Below are 23606 nucleotides of genomic sequence, written 5' to 3'. Positions count from 1 at the left end.
CTGTGAACATTATCTGCTAAAGAAATGAACATGTGGTTACAAGGGGATATACTATAAACTGTCTGACAAGCAAGAAAAATTCAGCTTAAGAGATCATGGAAATGAATTCCAGAAACAAAGCACAGAATTCTTAGAAGTAGAAAGGATTTTAGGTCATCTAGTACAAACCTATTACTTTATGGAGGAGAAAACTGGGCTCTACTAGCAACCTGCCCAAAGATACATAAAGAACAGACCCAGAAAATAAGGTAGGTCTCCAGTGTTCTTTTCATTGTATACTATGCTGTTGGTAGACTACAACTCAGGAAAATTAAGTGACTTACTGACAGAGTCACATATCTATAAAGTGATAAAGGGGGAAATAGAAACTGTTGTTGAGTTGTTTTTCAGTGGTTTCTAACTCTTTATGATCCCATTTGGGGCTTTCTTGGCAGAGATACTGGAGTGGTTTGTCATATCCTTCTCCAGCTCATTGTGCAGATGAGGAAACTGAGGCAAACAGGGTTAAGTGACTTGCCCAGTGTCATACAGCTAGTTAAGTGTCTGAAGCCACATTTGAACTCAGGAAGAGGAGTTATTTCTGACCAGGCATGGCACTCGATCCCATTATACCACCTAGCTGTCTAAACAGAAATCAGGTTTCAATAATGAGAGACCTCAATTACTTGAACACAGATAGGTGAACGATGGTGAAGGTTTCTGAATGAAGGTAAGGTTTCTGAATAAGACAAATGACTACAGAAAACAAGTAGTTTTAAAACAGGAGTGCGGAACCTGTGGCCTTCTAGGCCCTTGGGTTCAGCCTTTTGACTGGGTCCAAGTTTTACAGAACAAATCTTTTTATTAAAGGGATTTATTCTGTGAAGTTTGGATTCAGTCAAAGGGCTACACTAGAAGACCTAGAGGGCCACAGTTTCCCCACTCCTGTTTTAGAACCTCAAGAAAGGGAAATACTATTCATGAATTCTAAGACTTACTCTCAGACACGGAAATGGTACATGAAATGATTTGAGGTGAATCATTTATGTAATAACAAAATTAAAATCAACATTTTGACTAAGAAAGTAAATTACACACTGATTCCAGTCACTTTTAGAGAAGAAAACTGGTAAATTTCAAACATTATAGGAAGATAAAAAGTTAAAGATGATGTGCTTTAACAATATGCTTTATTCAAAACCAAATATAGAAATAAATATAAAAGAAAAGGTATAGGTTCTACCAGGTAAAAAGGGGGGGAGGGTAGGAGAAGGAAATGTGTTACAATAACTATGACAGGATCATAGATTAAGACCTGAAAAAGAAACTCAGAAATCATCTAATCCACATAATCCTCCCACACAAATAACCATTTACAGACGAGTAAAACTGACACCCAAAATGGTGAAATGACTTGCCCAAGCTAATAAACTAATAAATACAGCTAACAATGAGTAGAACTAAGATATGAACCAATATTCTTTCATTCTAAATCCAGTATTTTTCTTTTTGCCACTGTCCTTCTTCACTAACTATAGTAACTGTCAGAAAACACAATCCTTAGAAGAGTCAGAAGGGTTTAAAACAAGGAACTCTAGCAGTGCTCTCTGCACAGTACCACACTTTTTCTAGCATATATGGATGTTCATAGGCACATAGAAATCTCTCAATAAACTCATTAATTAAAATTAGGAGGCCCAGAAAGGAACAAAACAGTATTTTACATTAGACTCTAAAAGAAGACTGTTTAAATACTTCAAGGGATGGCACCCCGCCAAAATACATCAGTTCTACCACTAATGATCACAGAGTTCAAGGGAGCTCAATGATAAAAGGCAGACTGAATGAATTTTTAAAATTTCATAAATTTTCAGTCAAGTTCTACCCTCCTACCCCAGCAGATTTTGTCTTAAAGCAGACAGGCTGGATACAATAGATAAATTGGTGAGAAACACAGGACATAGCTGAACTAATACAACTCAACAGTATTTATGGAGTACCTGTGTGGCTGTGCATTGCAGGAGATACAAAAGATCCTTCAAGAATTTTAGACTAAAGGAAGAAAATATATGGACAAGAAAAAAAAATCAGCTAACAGAACAATGTAAGTCAAAATATGTCAAGCACTTGCATACTCAGATGTCCAGCTCCTACAGAGAAATTGCCATTAAGACGGATAGAATTAGAAGTCATGTCTAAGTCCATCTCTCCTCTTCACCTCAAAATAACTAGAAATGTGTTAAATAAAGGGGAAAAAAAAGAAAGGGCAGAAAAGAATTCACAACAAAAGTCTCCCTGGAAAAAACAACAGGGAAGTGGAAGAAAAGAAGGAAGGAGGGTGGAAGAAAGCCCTACTCTTTCCCATTAATTCCCCCCCAGACAGAGGATTTATGGGTAGACAGGAACACAAACAGGTACAGCAAGCCCATGGATTGGTTTTAATTTTCATTCCTGGAAGGAGTACTCAAATCATTCAGAGCACAAATCTATTGTGATACTATGGTACTGGAGAAACATCCCCAAGGAATTCCCAATATGATAAAAAAAAATACTAAGGAATAAAAGAAAAACGCAAAATTTCCAGCAGAGAGGAATAAAACTGCAACAACACAGTTATAAAAGATCAATTAGGAATTTGGGGGGGGGGTGGGGCAGGAGGTGGGGGAGAGAAAGAAACATGAAAAGAAATTAAAGACTTCAAAGAAGAATTCAAGACAAAGAAGAGAACAGACAATTTAGGTCAAACCATGAACAATCACGCTAAAATACCAAATTCTCTAAAGAAATAACCAACTTTAATAGCAACAAAGTAGACACTCATTGAAAAATGACATAATAACGACTATAGATGTAAAGGAATACTATTTTGTCATGAGAAATGATGAATATGAAAAATTCAGATATGTCAGAGAACTATATGAAATAATGCAGAGTGAAGTACATGCACTATACACAACTATAATGATGTAAATAAAACAACACTGAAAGGCAGCCAGACACTAATCGTAATAACCACTCAGGCCAGAAAAGATGAAATGATACTTCCCTCATCTCCAAAGAGTAGCAAAATTATGGATATATAACATTACATTTGCCCTTAGATATAGGGCATGTGTTAGCTTTTTAAAAAAATACTTTATCTTTTATTGTCATTTTAAACTTGGCAAACAACAACAAACATGATCACGGCTAAATACGAAAAAGAGGAATGTATATGAAACCTCGTATCTCCATTATGTATAGCTTGCATTTCTTTTTACAATTATATAAATTCAATAGATTGGTTGCAAAACTGTCTTGTTCGTCTGTGGTTTCTTCTGAGATTCCACCTAGTCTCTTGATTTTTTAAAAGGCTACAGCAACTTTTCTATTTTTTTTAAGCATCTCTAATCAAACTATTCCCCCCTACTACCAAACCCTCTCCAATTAAAAAAAAAAATCTTATAACAAATAAGTACAGCTAAACAAAACCAAACCAAACACTGGCCATGTCCAAAAATGGTAATGGTAGATGGCATGTTTCATCATGAGTTTCCTTCAGTTTTAGATGCTCATTTTATCAGAATTCTTTAAGTATATCAAATTTATTTTTCTTTATAATGATATATTCATTGTATAAATCATCCTCTTGATTCTCTTCACTTCAATGCATTAGTTTATTCAAGTCTTTCCAAGTTTTGCTGAATCTATTTCTCTCATCACTTCTTAAGGCTCAATATTCAATATCCATATACCACAATTTCTTCAACTATTCCCCAAATAGATGGGCACTTACTAGTTCTTTGCTGTAAGTAAAAAGTTCTGCTATAAATATTTAAGTACATATAAGGTCTTTCCCTCTTTCTTTGATCCCTTTGGAGTATATACTAAGGGATAGTATTAGCAAGTCAAAAGGCAAGCACAGTAACTTTTGGTTATCGTTACAAAATGCTTTCCAGAATGGCTAGACACAGCTCTACTAAAAGTGTATTGGTGTGTCTAAGCCCTTCCAATATATCATTTTCCTTATCTGGAATCCTTGCAATACAAGAGATGTGAGGTAGAACATCATATTTTATTATTTTAATTTGTGTCTTTATAAGTTATTTGCAGTTTTTCTTTCATATCATTTTTGAGTGCCTGGATTTCTTTCTTTGAAAGCTACACTGTTCTAGCTTTTGATGATTTATTTATGGGGAATTGGCTCTTGTTCTCATATATCTGAAACAATTTCTTATATATATTAACAGAACTTTCTTAAAAAAAACAAACAAAAAACAACTTTAAGATTTCTTTCCCAATGGCTTCATTTCTAATTTTAAGTGCATTAATTTTGTTTATGCAAAACCTATGTTTATGTAATCAAAATTTCCATTGCATTTTCTGGTATCATTTCTAACTCTTGTTTGTTCATAAACTCTTCCCTCTAACAATTGTGAAAGGCTATCTCTTTCCTTACTCCTCTAATTAGACACAGTGGAGAGAATAAGGGAAGACTAATTCAAATTCTGCCTCAAGACATGTCCTGTGTGACCCTGGGCAAATGGCTTAAAGTCTCTTAGTCTTAGTTTCTTCACCTATAAAATGGGAATAACTGCACAGGATTGTTGTGTGGAGCATAAGTAAAACACTTTGCAAACTCACAGCAACATAAATATGAAATTTATGATGTGACTTCTAGATCATGTATCCACTTATAGCTTACTGTAGTATATGCTACATAATATGGGTCTAAACCTTCTGCCAAACTGCTTTCTGGTTTTCCCTAGCGATTTTTATTGAATAGCAAGCAAATCATCACCCCAATAATTGGTGTATTGGGGTTGATTTAATACTATGCAACTGTTAGTTTGCTTCTCAGTATGTTAGTTACCAAATTTATTTCACTGATCCACTATTCTATTTATTAACCAATACCAAATTTGATTTTGATAATTAATGCTTTGTAGTTAGTTTGAGATCTGGTACTGATAGGCCCATTCTTTACATTTTCTAAATTTCCCCTGAGATTCTTGATCTTTTGTTCCTACAAATTAATTAATAGCTTTCTGATTCTATAAAGTAATTCTTTGGTAGCTTAACTGGTATGATACTGAAAGTGTCAGTTAACTTAGGTAGTACTGCTACTTTTATTATACTAGCACAGTCCAACCATTAGATAGCATTATCTCTCCATTTGGTGGTCTGTCATTTTTGCAAAATGTTTAGTAGATATATTTATATAAGTTCTTACATCTGTCCTAGTAGTTGGACTTCAAATACTTTATATGTTCTGTAGTTATTTAGAAATTTCTTTCTTCCCACCAAGTTTTGGTTGTACATTAGAGAAATGCGGATAATTTATGTGGATTTATTTTATATATTATTTTGCTGAAGTTTTTTTAAATTAATTTTAATCTTTAGTGTTTTCTAAGAAGACCATCTATCTGCATGAAGTGATCTACCCCACTGTCTATTCCCTCAATTTTTTTTATCTCTTATAGCTAGCATTTAGAGTACTATATTAAATAACAGTGATAATGAACCCTTTTGCTTTACCCCTGATCTTATTGGAAAAGCTTCTAACATTTCTCTGTGGTTTTATAAAATGGTATTTATTACATTAAGTAATGTTCCATTTATTTCTATGCTTTTCAGTGTTATTAGAAGTAGGTATCGTATTCTTTCAAAAAAAATTTCTACATCTATAAGTATAATCGTATTATTTTTGTTACTAATATGGCCATTTATGTTTATTTATAGTTTTCCTAATACTGAACCAAACTCACATTCCTAGAATACAACTTAATCATAGTGTATACTTTCCTAATATGCCACTCTCATCTTTTTGCTAATATTTAATACTTTTGCATCAATATTTATTAGTGATACTGGTCTACAGTTTTCTTTTTCTGCTTTGTTTCCTTTATTTAGGCATTAATACCATATTTGTTTCATGCCATGTTAATTTTTAAAATGTTTTACTTACTACAAGGAAAGTTCAATGATGGTGGGGAGAGGGTATTACACATTAGGAAATTCCTAATATGTAAAAGCAAAAGGCATCAATAACATATAGAAGAATGATCAACATATCTGGAACCCCAAAATGAAGATTCAAAAAAAAAAACTATCAAAAGAAAGCTTTTTTTAAAAAGAAAGAGAACATCTGAGATCTCTACAAGCCAAAGTAACTTACTCTAAAGACAGTATTCTAGTGAAGATAAGAATCAATGGTCTCTGAGAAACACATGGTGAAATAAAATGCTTGAACACAATAATTTAAGAAATCATACAAAAGAAACAATCAAAAGTATAGGAAACAAAGGAAAAGTACAAACATTAGAAATCACAGATCATCAACAAAAAAATTCCAAGTTCATGTCACATGGAAATATAATCAATCTTCAGAATTTCACCAATATCTACCAAGAATCAGCCTAGCATACACCAAAGGAAAAGAGTCTGGATTATATATATGGCTACCCTCATCTACACTAAATGAAAAACAATTGAACTACATTCTGAAAAAGGATACCTAGTTCTTACCTCCAATAACACAGCCTGCAAAGCTAATCTAAATCAACAATGAGAAAAGATTCATTTGTTCAACAAAGGCGAAGAATTTGGAAGGCAGTGTTTTTAGTCGATGGAGCACTGGGTACAAAGTCAAAAGGTTCTAGGTTCAGATCCCACCTGTTCACCTCTCTCCACAGCAATTAATTTCCTTCAGTGGTCCCTTCCAACTCCACAGGATCTATGATCCTAGATAATTATTAACCATTCCCTCTGAAGCCAGAGGTAGGGTCACCTGATATACAAATTAATCTGACTGCCTTGGCTATCTCATCAGCACCTCAAACTAAATACATCCAAAACTAAGCTAAATTATCTTTCATCAAAAACATGTCTCTACCTTCCCTCCCCTCCCCACCCCGTCCCCTGTCCCCGGTTTTATATTATTTTTCTTAATGACCTTCACCCAGTTTCCCACATTCAAGCTCTTGGTATTCTTTAATTCTTTACTTTCATTACTTCTCAGATGCTATTATTTAGCAAGTCTTATCAAATTTATTTCAGCAACCTCTCCCAAATTCATCCCTTACTCTTTTCTTACTACAATAACCAAGTAAAGATACTCATTACAATTTGCCTGGATTATAATATATCTTCCCACCTCTATCCCTTTCCAAACTCAAAACCATCTTCTACACTACTAGCAGATAAATTACTCCTTATGCATGTCATCCAAAAGCTGCAGTCTTTAAGGAAAAACAGTATACGCATAATGGATAAAGCATTGGATTTGGAATTAGGAGACTCACATTTGATAATGTGGCAAAGCCTCAGTATACTCATCTGTAAAATGGGAACAGTACTACTTGTACTGCATAAATGTGCCTTACTGTTCTGGTCACCAAATCCTGTACCCAAAAATCTTTAGTGATTCACCACTGAAATCAAGTTTGTTGAACATGCAATGGTTCTCACAGTGTGGTAGAAAGGGTGCTAAAGTCAGATTTCCTGTTCCATTTATTTCCAAGTTCAATTGGGTAGGGGGAAGGAAAAGAGAAATGTTATAAGGTTGGGAAAGATGGCTCCTTTAAACTCTATAGGCCTGTTTCCCCTTTTGAAAAATTGTCTTTATTAACTTCACAAAGTTATTGTTTAGAAAGTGCTTTGTAAACCTTAAACTGTTATGTAAATCTGAGTTATTATTCAAGATCTTCTAGATTCAGAGTCACTTTTACCCTTCTATTTTTCCCACCCACTATTCACGTCCCTGCCATTAATTTACATACTAGCCAAACTCTGTTCCAGAAATAAGCCCTGCATTTTCCCACCTCCTTAACATTAGTATGCTGCTCCCTACATCTAAAATATTCTCCTTCTCTCTCTTTTAAAATCTAACTCAAATGCCACTTCCTCCTCAAAACCCTCCTTATGCCTCCAGATGAAAGCAGCTTTTCCCTTCCTGGAAGCTTTTCCAATACTCTACCTGGCACATCTCTAATGCATTATTTAGGATTAGAATTATTTTTATGTGCACCATACCCCCATCTATTATCAACCAAAAAAGGACCTGGGGTTTTCACACTAGAATATCCAACCACTACTGAAGCCTTTTCTCCCTGAAATATCCCACCTCCAGGCCTGCTCCTACTTCATCTGGAGCCTCCATTACATGGAAGGTCTCAGGCCAGGCCAAGCTAGCCTTCCTTCCTCTCAGATTCTGTTCCTGAATTCTGGACTTTATAACCTCAGCTGCTGTCTCATTCTGGAATTTCCCAGGAGCCTTCTCATCTTGGAATATTCTTTCACCAGCCCCCTTATCCCATTGATGAGTTCTGACTCAGGAGTGGCATTTGAGCTGCCTCTTCAAGATGGGTTGGATTTCAACAGGTGCAAAAGGGTAAAAGTGTCATAGGAAATATGAAGTTAGGACATATAAGGCAATTTAGTCCAGTTTGTAGGTGAGTATAAGACGATGGATATTATAAGAGGCGATAATAAAAGAAAGTAAATTCTAGAGAGCTATTAACACCAGCCTAAAGAATTCTATTTTTTAGGCAATGAGACATTCAAGGATTTAGTCTGAGCTGTGCAATGAGGTAAACACAGCTGTGCATTAAGAAATTTGCCTTGTAGTGGTATATAAAAAGGACTGGAAAAGGCAAAAACTGGAGGCCAGAAACTGGTTTGGAGGCTATTTAAAAGAGAGAAAAACAAATAATGAAGGCTTCAACAATGGATTTGAGATATGATGCAAAAATGTATACCCTTAATTATCTTGGTAAATTAAGTTACTTATCTTGGTATGTCTAGAGTTAGAACAGATAAAAGTCTTCTAATGCTTTTAAGTTTTCTCACAGCAATTAGTAACAGCACTGGATTATTTGTTGTTTTGGAGGAGGGCAGAACAACAAAGGAGAACTCGATAAATATTTTATAACTTGATAAAATCTAGATAACTAACAAAAGTAACTGAAGCAAAACAAAGCATTTAAAAATGGGGAATTTCTAAAAGGCAAACTGATTCAGAGAGGAAACTCAGCAAATAAAAGAGGCTCTATTTGCTATTCCTATGCCAGTCCAGAATGAAAACAAACTTTTTTTCTCTTTGTAAATAAGGGTATGAGACAGGGAACATGAACAGTCATTTTCCCCCTATCATTGTATAATTCAGATCCCATCTTAAGAAAATCATGAAAACACACAAATCTATACAAAACCATCAAAATACAAATGGTTCATTTTGGAGGCAAAGCACATAGCTAGCTGCATATTTCTTAATATGACCATTAAAATCATTAGCAGAATAGGACTAATTTCATTAAAATTCATAAAGCAGCATGGTAGATCATCAAGAGTCAGAGCTTAAGTTCCTCTTGACCCTGGACAAGTAGCCTCACACTCTGTGCTGTAGGCAACTCTTTTAAGACCAAGAATGGTAAAACAGTATACCACAACTTGTTTTTGTAGAAGTTTGCTTAACTAAATCTCTAAATACTTAAGACATCAAAGTTTTAGGCAAAAACTTAAGCAAAAAACTTTTTAACATGCACTGGGATTCAGTGTGCTTTCCAGCAATATTTCATATCTTACAAAACATCCCTTAGTTTTATTATAAGATTAAAATTAAAATGATTTAAGTTTCGACTCTAAAGTAACTTGGTAATAATATTATCAATAAGTTTTCAATTTGTGGCTTTAGGGGACACTTCAACACTTTTTGAATAAAATGAAAAATGTTTTTAAAATTCAACAAATTTTTTTAAATGTTTCCTTAAAACTTCTCAAGAACTTTGTTTAGTAACATTTTCATCAAACGTTTTTAACATTTGCTAAACTGAGCAAAATCTAATAGCTGAGAATCTCTAGATTAAGAGATAGAAGGCACTTTAGAGGTCATTTATGACAACTCCTTTTATTTTCTCAGAGAGCTTTGGGAAAACTAAGCTGTTTGTCCAAGGTCACAAAGCTACTGAGAAAGGCAGAACTTGAACTCTCTGTTCTCCTAAACATGGAGCAAAACCTCTAAATTCTTTCAACATAATTTCTTGTGAAAATGTAATTTTTCCTGAGGTTTATTAATCTGTTAGAATTTTTCTCATGGCAGACTAGATAGATACTGTATAACAAGGTGTCATTTCTACTTCAAATCTAAGCACTGTACTAAGTTTAATCATTTGTTCAGGATGGACAGCACTACAAACTTTTTATTATGATAAAAGCTGGCCTGCATTTGGCTTTCAAAAGTCGGAAACACATCCCTTCATGGATTTGAGAACTTTCCACCAACCTCTTTGGGTCTTAGAAAGTTGTCTAAGGTAAAGATGAGTTAGGTCACTTTCTCATTAACAAAGTTTACAAATGTCTACCAAACAATTGGAAGGCAGGTTTTCCTCCCCCCAGGGACTTTATAGGTAGGCATCAGTAAAGTTCAACTCAAACACTTGTTAAGCATTTACTTCGTGTAAGACACAAAACTGAAAAAAAAAATTTCGGGTTTGACTGATAAATCACCAATTCCCATCACATTTTTGCAAGCACAACCTGTACTTGTGAAGATGCAAAGATATGTAGGAATGAGTGCTATCTACAACAGCACTCTCGCCTGAAATAAAGAAAAATGTGTAAACTACTTTGAACCTTAGAACCCAAACTTTAACAGTAAACATGTTTCCTGGTTTAAACTTTTCTCTCATTATCCACAAATAGTGACCCTTGTTTTATGGGTAGTTGGGAGACAGGAGTCTTCCGAAAACTTGTATCCTGAGTCGCTACAATGAAAACTCCATTAACACCCAAGTACGACATTAGATTGATACAATAATCTTTAATTCTTGCAAATTTTTCAATCCCTCGAAGAGAGTGAAATTGTCCAATTCGGACATCCCAGCTGAGGCCTGGAGGATCTACTCTAGCAGCCGACATCCGTCATCACCCCCAGATTATGGAGGGAAAACAACTTTTATTGGTTTCGCCTCCAGGTGGGTTGGAAAATAAGCCGGGACTGCGCCCTGGGCCCGGGCACGTTTTCCCAGCGGGACCACTTTTAGGGATGGGGAAAGCACATAGCGGCAAAGAGCGGTTTGGAAGGCCCCCCTTCCTCCCGCCAAACGCCCCAAGGCCCCCCCAACTCCCCTTCCTGCACACGCACACGCACACACACACGGACACACACGCACATATCCCCAATTTCCGCCCAGGCACAACCCGACCCTGCCCTACCCCGCCCCAAAGAACAAGAGGCCTCGGCCGCGGCGGACCGCAGAGCCTGGACGACCCCCAGACCCCCTCGGCCGCCGCGAGACGGGGTCATGTGACGCCGCGGCGGCGGTGGGGAAAGCACCGCAGAAACGCAGCCGCCCCGCGCCCGCGCCCGCGCCCCGACACAACTCGAGGTCCACGGCCAGCGGGCTGCGTCCCGAGGGCCCGGGGCGGGGAGCGGAGCGGACCGCGGCCGGGTTCTGGCGGCGGGCCCGGGCAATCACAAAGGCTTCGGGCTCCGGTCCCGCTCCAGTCCCCGGGTCGGGCCGGGCCGGGCCGGGGAGAGCGCGAGAGAAGAAACATTTACGGCGGCAGAGGGAGACCGGGGAGCCCATGTTTCCGGGGTCCCCGCTGCGTCCACCGGAGAACTCCTCGGCCACCCCTTCTCTCCCCTCCCCCCACGGCCGCCTCCCCCTGTCATGCCGCCACCCGTACAGGCCCCGTCGCGGTCTCCCCTCCCCCGCCCGCTCCCCCGCTCCCCCGCTCCCGCTCGTTCGCTCGCTCTGCTCCCGGCCTCCATCTTGGATCGGCGCTTCCAGCCCCCGCCGCCGCTGCCGCCGCAGCCGCCGCATTCCCCCTCTTTCCCGCCCCCCGCAGCCGCCGCCGCCGCCCGCTCTCACCTCGGCTGCCCATCCCGGCGCCGCCGGCCGCCGACCCGGTTTTCCCCTAAAAGTCTCCGGTGTGTTATTCCCGATGTGGGGGGGTTTTAGCGGGGTGGTCGCCGGGGGTTCGAGAGCGGGGGCCGCGCCTTCAGCGGAGCTGCAATCCTAACCCGCCATCTGGTGGCATTTTCCACACGCCAATGGCGCCGCTGCAGACCCGAGGCCCGACCGCCCTCTGCTGGCCACCCGCGCCACAGCCTCACTGCCGGGTACGGCCGAGGAAAGGGTGGGCGGGCGGAGGGGGGGGCTCCTGAGCGCGAGTCGGGGGGGGGGGGGGGGGGGGGGAGGCGGTGACAGGAGCGCGTACGCGTCTCCTACGTTTACAATGCACATGCGCCCCGTCACGGCGGGAAAAGCAACCTAACGCAGCGGTTCTTCTTCCCGCTCTTCCTTCCCCTTCCTCCCCTTCCTCCCCTTAGGGCCTCGGGACTCTCACGACCCATCCCTCCCACCACCTCCTGGCGCCGATTCCCTAAGTACAAGTTAAGGACGTTATTGACAATTCGGGAAAGGGATGGGGAAGGGGAGGAGGGACTAAGGAGGAGGCCCCAGCGTCGTGACGTCACCGCGCTCACAAAATGTGGCCGGCCATTTTCGGAGATTTCTCGGTTTGCAGCGAGGGGGCTCCTTTCCCCCACCCTCCGCCGCCGCCGGGCTCCTCCCTGGCTAGCTGGCCGCCAGGCCCCGAGCGAGACCCCGCCTCTCTGGGCCTCGTCCTTTCCCCCGCCACCCCACCCCCGCCTTTTTCAGCTGCAGAAGGAAAAAAAGCTGAGCGGAAATGGGGTGAAGCGGGCCCGGGGGGGTCCCGCACCAACTTCCCTCCTCTCGTCCTTGCACCCCGCGCTCCCCACTCTCGCTTTTGCAACCCCAAACCCGGAGCTAATCCCTCACCCCCGCCCCCGCCCCTGGGGTGGCGATGGAAAAGCCCCGGGGAAGGAAGGGTAAAAGTGAGGGCGAGGCCCGGCCGGCGCCTGGAGGCGTTTGGCTTCTGGGGAAGCAGATGCAGGATGCGGTGCGGCCTTGTGCATGAGGAGGCAGCAGAGGCTAGTGAGTGAGAAGGTGCTTGGCTGGAAGGCCGCCGGGCTGCGCGCCTGGGCCCGCTGGGTCCCTGCTTCCTTCTCGCTGCCACACCGAGCTAAGCGTTAAACGAGGCTCCGTCCGGGGGTCGTCGGTAAAAGCTACAGCGCCGCAAGGACAAACCCAAGAGCTCAAGTGGGAAGCCCCCCGCCCCTTTTCTCTTACCAACACGTGGGTCCCTTCCACATCTTCTCCTAGGTCACTTTAGTAAACCTGCCCTTTCTCTTGGTGGTGACCTGTGTGTGGTCTCAAGCACTCCCTCTCCTAGCCCTTCAAGCCCCCTTCTGACCGGCTTACTTCATGCTTAAAGCATTTCTAAAGCCCCACTCCTTGGCTATTATTAGCCCTCGCCTCCTCCATCATCTGTTGTGTACAATACTGTGTCACCCCCAGCCTTTATATGTTCCTGGGTCAGGGCCCAAAATGTTGAAGTCATATAATTATCTCAATTGGATCTAGTAATAATAATGCTTCAAAGTTTACTAAGTACTTGCTTCTAAACAACTCCAGCAAGGCAAAAAAATGTTGGCACTGAGCTGTAATTCTATCCCTTTGGGGAATCTTGGAATGGAAACTACCCCACCATGAGTTGGCAATTTGTCTTTAACTTACAGTTTTAGAGTTGTCTAAGGGACTTAAAAGTTAAGTGACTTGCCCATGGTCACCTAGTGACAGGATTTAAACCCACACCTTCCTAAGACCAGCATTCTGCCTACTGTATACCATGCTGCCTATCACTGCAAGTATTATACACAATTTGCAGAGGAAGAAAAAGTCTCATAAAGGATAACAGCATCTACGTTACAGTTGTTTGGGGCTTGAGAGATAAAATGTCCATAAAACACTGTAATCCTTCTATCAAAGGACTATTTGCATAGGACTATCATTATTCCTGGACAATGATTACTAAATGTCCTGGTGTGTACCTGAGGGGCAAGTTATTGAAACAAGAGAGATCCTTTTTTTTTTTTTAACCTCACCAGAGAGAATTCAGCCTCTTCTTTTAAGTACAAAGGGAAGAGAAAGATTAGGAAGAAGGCTACATGTAGAGAAGCAGACATTTTGTATCATTTTGTATCAACTCCCCCTCAAACCCTTACCTTGCTACAGTAGAGACTTCTTGTGCATTTCCTCTTGGTTGAGTTCTGAGACTCTCTTCTTGGAACTGAGTTGTCTCACTCCAAATAGAACTAAATCACACATTTTTTGATTTCCATTTTGCTATTGACTTGGATAAAGGGATATATTTGCAATGTGTGTTCTTGTGGCATTAGTGTTGAGTGGGAAGAGAATCAAGCCTTGGATATATAATGTGGGTTATTCCTTTCCCATTAAGGCATCCAAAAGCATAGCTTGAACATAAAAATTATTTTCCCTCTGATAACAATAGTTAAGGAAGCAGATAAAGCTAATTCTAGTTCCCCTCTTTGAGGAAAGCAAAGTGACCAGCCTTTGTCCCAAATCTAGCAAGAATCAGTCTCCGTTAGAGAAGGGTAGGGGGAGGAGATGTCTATTAGTAGAAATATATTCTCTTGCCTTGATGCAAGCTACATCTAGACAGACCCATGTGGCTATACGTAAGCTACATGGGCAATCTGTATAATCCTACATCACCTTGCAGAGTTTAAAGCACTATATAATGCCAGTTAAGTGATTTGCCCAAAGTGGCACAGATAGTTGGTATCATACCTGGGATTCACTTCTTAGTCACTAGATCTCTCTCAGCCTCAGTTTAGGAATAATAGCACCTACCTCCTAGGTTTGTAGTAAAAAAAAAGAAAAAAAGAAAAAAGCACTTTTAAAAGCTTAAAACACCATATAGCAGTAGCTGATACTTACATTGTGTTTTAAAATTGACCAGGCACTTTACCTTCACCTTCCTGGAGCCTCACAATTCCACTGATAGGTGCTATTATTATCCCCTCTTTACAGAAAAGGAAATTGAAGCCTAGGAAAGTTAATTTAATTGCCTAAGGTCATACAAGAAACAAGTTATTGTCAGAGACAAGATTTGAGAGCAGATTTTGCTGGACTCGTTCCAAATATAATCTCTCCATCATCATTTTATCTCTTGATATTAATTCACTCTGGTATAAAGTAAAAATATCAGCATTTTATAAACCAGGAAACTGAGGCTTATCAAGTGCCTTGCTCAGGATTATAATAACTAATAAATATTGGAGCCATGGTTCAAGTATAGGTCTTCTAACTCTATAACCAACCATATTTTGGACTTTGGATCAAAAAGACTGGTTGGAATCCTATTTTTCAGACATTTTATAGCTATAAGACCCTGAGCAAGGCGCTTAACCTTCAACATATTTATCTATGAAATAGGTCTAATACAAGCACCTACTTTACAAGATTTTTGTGGGGATCAAACTTGCTCTTAGTACCTATCTGGGAAACTTAGTTTCAGTTCAACTCAGTTAACAATTACTAAGTGCCTGCAGTGTGGCAGGCATTGTGCTAAGCCCTGAAGATACAAATAAGGAAAGTCCTTGCCCTCAGTGGGCTAACATTGTAATAGGAGAAGACCAAATACAAAAAGAGGATGAAGGGGAGGGAGGTCATCAGGGAATACTTGATTTGGGATTATCCGGTTCCTTGAGGTCCAAACCAAATAGAGTTGCTGATGGAAAGTGGAGAGTTATTTAAACTAATTCTCTGAGCTGTGTCATCTCCATTTCAATACCAAATTAATGAGCATTTAATAGTTCTTTAAGGTTTGTAAAACATTCCACTTGCATTATCTCATTTTTCCTCACCACACTTGTAGCACCATCATTGAAAGAAGAGGAGCATATACACCAGAATGTGTTGCATAGAAAAATTAAGTGGAGGAATTTTACGAAGAAACTGACAAAACAAGTGAACATGATTTGATATTTGATTATTTCAATGAAAAGATTGACATAGAAAGATGGGCAAGGAGGGGGGCCAGTTTTTGGAAAATATGACTCAGGATTAAGAATCCCAAGAGGTCTAAAATTCATAGACTGCTCAGAAGCTTCATGCTTATATAGCATAAATACTTTCCATAAGAAGAAAATTAGAAGGCACTAATTTAATAACATCACACACAAATAAAACAAATTAACTATGTGGTAATGGAACAAAATGTTACTTGTTGCTGGTGTGGAAATAATTTCAGAACTGGAAATGCATAATCTGGGGACTTTCCTGACCCTTTCAGCTACTAGTGCTGACTCCCCATACAAAATAACATTGTATTAACATTGTGTATATTTCATATTAACTTATTTATGCTGTATTTTCTCCTAGTCCTTAAAATTATTATTGAAAGTAGAAGCTTTCATTTTTTACTTTGTATATCCCCAGTGTCTGGCACATAATAGGTGTTTGGTTGCTTCCTTGCCAAGCTGAAAGACCCAAGGCCAACACCAGGCTAGAATGCAAAATCATTTATAAAACACCCAGAGAAGAATGGTGGAAATGATGTAGTATTACATCATTTAAAAAAGCACAAAAGTATTAGAGATGAAAATAAGACTACAGAAAACTCAGCATGAGGCCAAGCTAGATCATATTTCCTCAGGAACATTCAAAGATACAATTGACAGGAGAAAAATAGATGGAAAAAGGGAAACAATTGTTTTTACAAAAATCTGTTTTTCTCACTAATGAGAATAAAAACTCTTTCATTTGAATTCATTGAGTCCACAGTGTGCCAAATAAAAAAGCAAAAATGTCACTTGATGAAGTTGAAAAGAGTCATGACCAAGTGAAGTACACAGAGTATATTTTTTTGCTGGAAATATCATCTTAAAGGATTTGAGGGATTGTTTTACAAAGTAACTCCTAGATAATAAAAGAAAACTTGTGGAAAAATTCCCTCCCCTTCACTTTCACCAAATGATCAAAAGGACACTAATAATTATGAACTCATACAACTACTTTCTCATTATTATTAAAGCTTTACAAGAATAACCTAAAGACATCTTTAATGAAAGTTTTGAAAGGAAACAAGCAATCTTTCATAAATGACTTTTCTACAGCTTGCTACATGTTTATAGTCACACAATTGACTGAATGGTTCAAAGAATGCAAGATTCTACTTTATTTTCTGTTGATTATATAAAAGCTTTTAATGCTGCAGCCTTCAAGATTCTCTTCCCACAAAGTGTATCTCATGTATATATGTTAAAGATTGTACTTGAGGGGCAGAGCCAAGATGGCGAAGTAGAAAGACACACATACACATAGCTCCGAACACACAACCCACAGAACGGCTAGAGGGGACCAACTCACGGTGAATTCTGCACCCAGAGGCCATGGAATATTGGAGCGAGGGAGATTTCTGTTCCGGAGAGACCTGCAAACCTCTCGCGGGGGGTCCTTCGTGCTGCGGACTGGGTGCTGGGACTGGGAGCAGAGCAGCCCTGCAGCGGCCGCGACACCGTGAGGAAAAGATCCGAGCGGGCTACGAGGACAGGATCTCCAGCGGTGGCACAAGCCCCTCCACCCACAGGTGACGGGGGTCGGTGAGAGAGTCTCTTTGGCAGGTCGAGAGGGGAGTGGGGTGCCCCCATGGCTTGGGCCCCCCTGGGAGATAGAAGCTGAGAGGCGGCTGCAGACAGGGGCTCCCCAAGCGGGCGGGAGCCTGGATCCATTGTGGAAAGTCTGTACGTAAACCCCCTGAGGGAACGGAGCCTGACAGGTGGCCCTGCCCCAACCTGACCATCTGAACTTAATTCTCACACTGAATAGCAGCCCTGCCCCCCCGCCAAAAGCCCTAAGGCAGGAAGCAGCATTTGAATCTCAGTCCCCAAATGCTGGCTGGGAGGACCAGGAGGTGAGGTGGGTGTGAGGAGAATATTCAGAGGTCAAGCCACTGGCTGGGGAGAATGCCCAGAAAAGGGAAAAGAAATAAAACTATTGAAGGCTACTTTCTTGGAGAACAGACATTTCCTCCCTTTCTTTCTGATGAGGAAGAACAATGCTTACCATCAGGCAAAGACACAGAAATCCAGGATTCTGTGTCCCAGCCCACCCAATGGGCTCAGGCCATGGAAGAGCTCAAAAAGAATTTTGAAAATCAAGTTAGAGAGGTGGAGGAAAAACTGGGAAGAGAAATGAGAGGGATGAAAGAGAAGCATGAAAAGCAGATCAGCTCCCTGCTAAAGGAGAACCAAAAAAATGTTGAAGAAATTAACACCTTGAAAACTAGTCTAACTCAATTGGCAAAAGAGGTTCAAAAAGCCAATGAGGAGAAGAATGCTTTCAAAAGCAGAATTAGCCAAATGGAAAAGGAGATTCAAAAGCTCACTGAAGAAAATAGTTCTTTCAAAACTAGAATGGCACAGATAGACACTAAGGACTTTGTGAGAAAGACAGATATCACAGAACATAGCGAGAAGATTGGAAAAATGGAAGATAATGTGAAATATCTTATTGGAAAAACAACTGACCTGGAAAATAGATTCAGGAGAGACAATGTAAAAATTCTGGGACTACCTGAAAACCATGATCAAAAGAAGAGCCTAGACATCATCTTCCATGAAATTATCAAGGAAAACTGCCCTGAGATTCTAGAACCAGAGGGCAAAATAAATATTCAAGGAATCCACAGAACACCGCCTGAAAGAGATCCAAAAAGAGAAACTCCTAGGAACATTGTGGCCAAATTCCAGAATTCCCAGGTGAAAGAGAAAATATTGCAAGCAGCTAGAAAGAAACAATTCAAGTATTGTGGAAATACAATCAGGATAACACAAGATCTATTACCCTCTACATTAAGGGATCGAAGGGAATGGAATATGATATTCCAGAAGTCAAAGGAACTAGGACTAAAACCAAGAATCACCTACCCAGCAAAACTGAGTATAATACTTCAGGAGAAAAAATGGTCTTTCAGTGAAATAGAGGATTTTCAAATTTTCTTGATGAAAAGACCAGAGCTAGAAAGAAAATTTGACTTTCTAACACAAGAATGAAGAGAACCATGAAAAGGTGAACAGCAAAGAGAAGTCATAAGGGACTTACTAAAGTTGAACTGTTTACATTCCTACATGGAAAGACAATATTTGTAACTCTTGAAACATTTCAGTATCTGGGTACTGGGTGGGAGTACACACACACACACATGCACACACGCACACATACATAGAGACAGAGTGCACAGAGTGAATTGAAGAGGATGGGATCATATCTTAAAAAAAAAAGAAAAAATGAAATCAAGCAGTGAGAGAGAAATATTGGGAGGAGAAAGGGAGAAATTGAATGGGGCAAATTATCTCATAAAAGAGGCAAGCAAAAGACTTATTAGTGGTGGGATAAAGAGGGGAGGCAAGAGAAAAACATGAGGTCTACTCTCATCACATTCCACCAAAGGAAAGAATAAAATGCACACTCATTTTGATAGGAAAACCTATCTCATAATACAGGAGAGTGGGGGACAAGGGCACAAGCAGGGTGGGGGGGAGGATGGAGGGGAGGGCATGGGGAGGAGAATGCAATCCGAGGTCGACACTCATGGGGAGGGAAAGGATCATAAGAGAATAGAAGTAATGGGGGACAGGATAGGATGGAGGGAAATATAGTTAGTCCTATACAACACAACTAGTATGGAAATCATTTGCAAAACTACACAGATTTGGCCTATATTGAATTGCTCGTCTTCCAAAGGGAAGGGGTGGAAAGGGAGGGAGCTAAAGAAGTTGGAACTCAAAGTGTTAGGATCAACTGTAATGTTCTTACCACTAGGAAATAAGAAATACAGGTTAAGGGGTAAAGAAAGCTATCTGGCCCTACAGGACAAAAGAGAAGACAGAGACAAGGGCAGAGAGGGAGGATAGAAGAGAGAGCAGATTGGTCACAGGGGCAATTAGAATGCTTGGGTTTGGGGGGGGAGAGGGGATAAAAGGGGAGAAAATTTGTAACCCAAAATTTTGTTAAAATGAATGTTAAAAGTCAAATAAAAAAAAAAAAGTTTGTACTTGATATCATTCCCCCATTGATAAATGGTCAAAGGATATGAACAGGCAGTTTTCAGAAGAAGAAATCAAAGCTATCTATAATCATATGAAAAAATGCTCTAAATCACTATTGATTAGAGAGATGCAAGTGAAAACAATTCTGAGATACCACATCACACCTATCAGATTGGCTAACGTAACAAAACAGGATGATGATAAATACTGGAGAAGATGTGGGAGAGTTAGAACACTAATTCATTATTGGTGGAGCTGTGAGCTCATCCAGCTATTCTGGAGAGCTGTTTGGAACTATGCCCAAAGGGCTACAAAAATGTGCATACCCTTTAACCCAGCAATATCGCTTCTGGGACTCTATCCCAAAGAGATCATAGAAATGGGGAAGGGTCCCACATGTACAAAAATATTTATAGCAGCACTCTTTGTGGTGGCCAAAAACTGGAAATCAAAGGGATGCCCATCAATTGGGGAATGCCTGAATAAATTGTGGTGTATGAATGTAATGGAATACTATTGTGCTATAAGAAATGATGAACAAGAAGACTTCAGAGAGGCCTCAAAGACTTACAAGAACTGATGCTGAGTGAAAGGAGCAGAACCAGGAGAACTTTGTACACAGCAACAACCACAGTGTGAGAGGATTTTTTCTGGTAGATTTAGAACTTCATTGCAATGCAAGGACTTAAAAAAATTCCCAATATTCTCTTAAGGCAAAATGCCTTCCACATTCAGAGAAAGAACTATGGAATTCGATCACAGAAGGTAGCAGATCCTTTTCTTTTGTATTATGTTTTGGTTTGTTTTATGATTTCTCCCATTCATTTTAATTCTTCTGTGCAAGATGACTAAGGTGAAAATGTATTTAGTAGGAATGTAAGTATAGAACCTGTATAAAATTGTATGCCATCTCAGGGAAGGAGGGGGGTTGTAGGGGGGAAGGAGAGGTAGGGAGGGGGAAAAAAATCTAAGTTATATGGAAGTGATTGTAGAACACTGAAAACAAATAAAATAATAAAAAGTAAAACATAATTTAAAAAAAGATTGTACTAATGTCTTGATAAATGCAACCACAGAGATAGTTTCTTTTAATGATTCTTTGTTTATGTCAGGCAAGGAATAAAACGGAAAGATGTATACATACCAAAAGTATTTGCCATTAGCATGCAGGATATCTTATGTAAGTTTTAAATAGAAGATGATGAGGTCTTGTAGATGTTATTGTTAATAGTGTCAAGCTCCATAACAGATCCACAGTAACCTAAAGAGGAGCCTAACAAGCTGTACAAAGAAAAAAATTGAAAAAATACCTATTGAGAAGACAATAAGCAATTGGATACCTAATTCATCTACTCAGTCAAGCAAATTAATACACCAGTATTAACAATGCTTTGGGTCAGATGTGGCAGATAGATGGTGAGTTGGTCCAGAATTCATCTGGAGAAGGAGAGCAGCCTAGATTGTTTTTTGGAAATTGTGCAGTACATTTAACAATCCTAAACTTCACTCTGATGCATGCGTGGGAACACATACACACACCTGTTTGTCACAAATCTCTTTTCTGATAATACTGCCCTGTTATGAATCTTAGGATACAATAATCCCAGAAGAATGAAAATTACAGGTCACTCAAATGGTAGTATGAAAGCATATGCAAGCCTAAGTAGGCTACAATGATAATCCAAAGGCAAAAGGTGAACTCTGGTATATTCTCAAGAAATTGTATAACCAGAATATTTCCACAGCAAGAGAGAGGGATAACAGATAACTCAAGTAAGTATCCATGAAATGTTAAACAGCATAGAAGAATGTCTTCAACATATTGAGTAGATCCCAAATGTTAGATCTGTTTCAATGGAGAGAAAATATCCACAACAATGATATCACACATTCTTTAAAATAATGAAAGTATTTGAGTATTGTTATTAGAAAAAGACTCAGAGATAAAACAAGAGCTACTTTGGAAGAAGTTTACTCACCATTTTTTTTCCACTGAAAAATTTGATCACAACCTCAGAATTGTGTTTTATGACTGGATATGCTATCAAATATCTGCTAGGAGTCTAGTATAGTCCATCTCTCTGTTCCTGGATAATATCAGAGTCTTCAGCAGAGCTTATTGAAGTCCCACTTTAAGAAATAAAAAAAATTGAAATTTTAAATTCTCTGTAATATTAAATCAGTAATGTGATTGAAAGTTACACTGTAAAAATCATCTATGAATATTCTCTTGTCATTTTTTCATCCTTGATATTCTTGATCAATATCATATTGATATGATAAATAATTCTCATAAAGATTTTATAGGAATTAGAAAGTAGACATAGAGTTTAACAATTGCTAACATCCTCCCAAATGCCTTGAAGGGGAGGGGAGTGTTAGTATGATCTATAATTTTTTGAAGTCATATATTATTTTGAAAATCCCCACAAACAAGGGATAGAGAGGATCACAAATGAAAAAAAGGACAGTTTTAACTACATAAAATTGAAACCTATTCCCCAAAATAAAATCAATGTTGTTAAAATTAGAAGGGAAATAAGTAACTAGGGGTAAATCTTTACAGCCTTTTGATTGAGTACAAGTTTTACAGAACAAATCCTTTTATTAAGGGGATTTGCTCTCTGAAGTTTGGATTCAGTCAAAGGGCCACTCTTGAGGACCTAGAGGGCCACACGTTGCCTCAAGGCCATAGGTTTCCTCCCCTAGTTCTAGGTGCTCTGGACACAAATACAAAGAATGAAACACTTTCTACTTTCAAGGAGCTTACATTTTAATGAATGAGAGTATGTAGAAGTATGGGTATGTGTGTGTGTCTTGAATAGGCCCTGCAAATGGACAATGAGTCCTCCTGAAAAGGAGGAGGGCAGGCTGGATTACCTTTGGGAAACTAAAATTCTTTTAATGATCCAAAACTTCTCCCTTAAACAAAAGTCCATATTTTTTATTTTAATATCTTCTAGTAGTAATGAATGGCTTTGAGTTATGGAACAGTACAATCCACAAAATTAAATTTGAGGATGACACAAAGGACAATGGAGAGGGCAAAAAAATGGGCTCAATACATGGAAAGATTGAGGGATAATTAATGGACTTCCTTTGTGCTTCTATTGGTAACCTTGTCTAGGAAAGGCAAGGAAAGACTCCAGCACACTAAGTAGACCCCTTCTGCAGGTGATTTATAAAAGAAAGTGGACAAGCTTCAAATAGGATTGTTGCAATCTACATTATTGAAGGTATATGAAAACTAGAAATAAAAATGAATTCATGGCTACAAAAATATAAATTGCGAAGTTGACAAAATAAGAAACAGGCAATTTAAATAAACTAATTTCAAAACTGAAACTGAATACCTCATAAATCAGCTATCATCTAAGAGGCCACCAGGAGGAAATTTTTCCCAAACAAATTTTATCAAAAATTTTTAAATAGTCTCTATATTCATATATTGTTTTTAGAAATGGGGCAAATATTATCCTCAAGGACACCTAGGTGGCTCAATAGATAGAGTGCCGGGCCTGGAATCAGAAAGATCTGAATTCAAATTTGGCCTTGGACACTTGCTAGCTATAGGACCCTAGGCAAGTCACTTTACCCTATTTGCTTTACTTTTGTCATCTGTAAAATGAGCTGGAGAAGGAACTGGCAAACCACTCCAGTGTCTTTTTCAAGAAAACCGCAAATGGGGTCGCAGAGTTGAATA

At 39.4% G+C, this 23606-nt stretch overlaps 1 protein-coding gene across 2 annotated transcripts in view; it reads right to left on the bottom strand.

Annotated features, from left to right (window-relative positions):
- The window catches only part of STAG1 (STAG1 cohesin complex component), a 377001-nt gene extending 363752 nt beyond the window's left edge, over positions 1-13249 (bottom strand). Inside the window, exon 1 of one of the 2 annotated variants that reach the window (XM_072613576.1) lies at positions 13116-13249. The gene's annotated coding sequence lies outside the window, so the exon portion shown is untranslated. Of the gene's footprint in view, positions 1-11831; positions 11969-13115 lie in introns of those variants that run through there. The other variant, XM_072613574.1, reaches the window with a different exon arrangement.
- Positions 13250-23606: the final 10357 nt, after the last annotated feature.

The sequence above is a fragment of the Notamacropus eugenii genome, chromosome 5 (genome assembly GCF_028372415.1).
Source record: "Notamacropus eugenii isolate mMacEug1 chromosome 5, mMacEug1.pri_v2, whole genome shotgun sequence".
NCBI classification, from domain to species: Eukaryota; Metazoa; Chordata; class Mammalia; order Diprotodontia; family Macropodidae; genus Notamacropus; species Notamacropus eugenii.
Note: the sequence above shows the minus strand (reverse complement) of the source record. Positions and strands in the feature narration are given on the sequence as shown.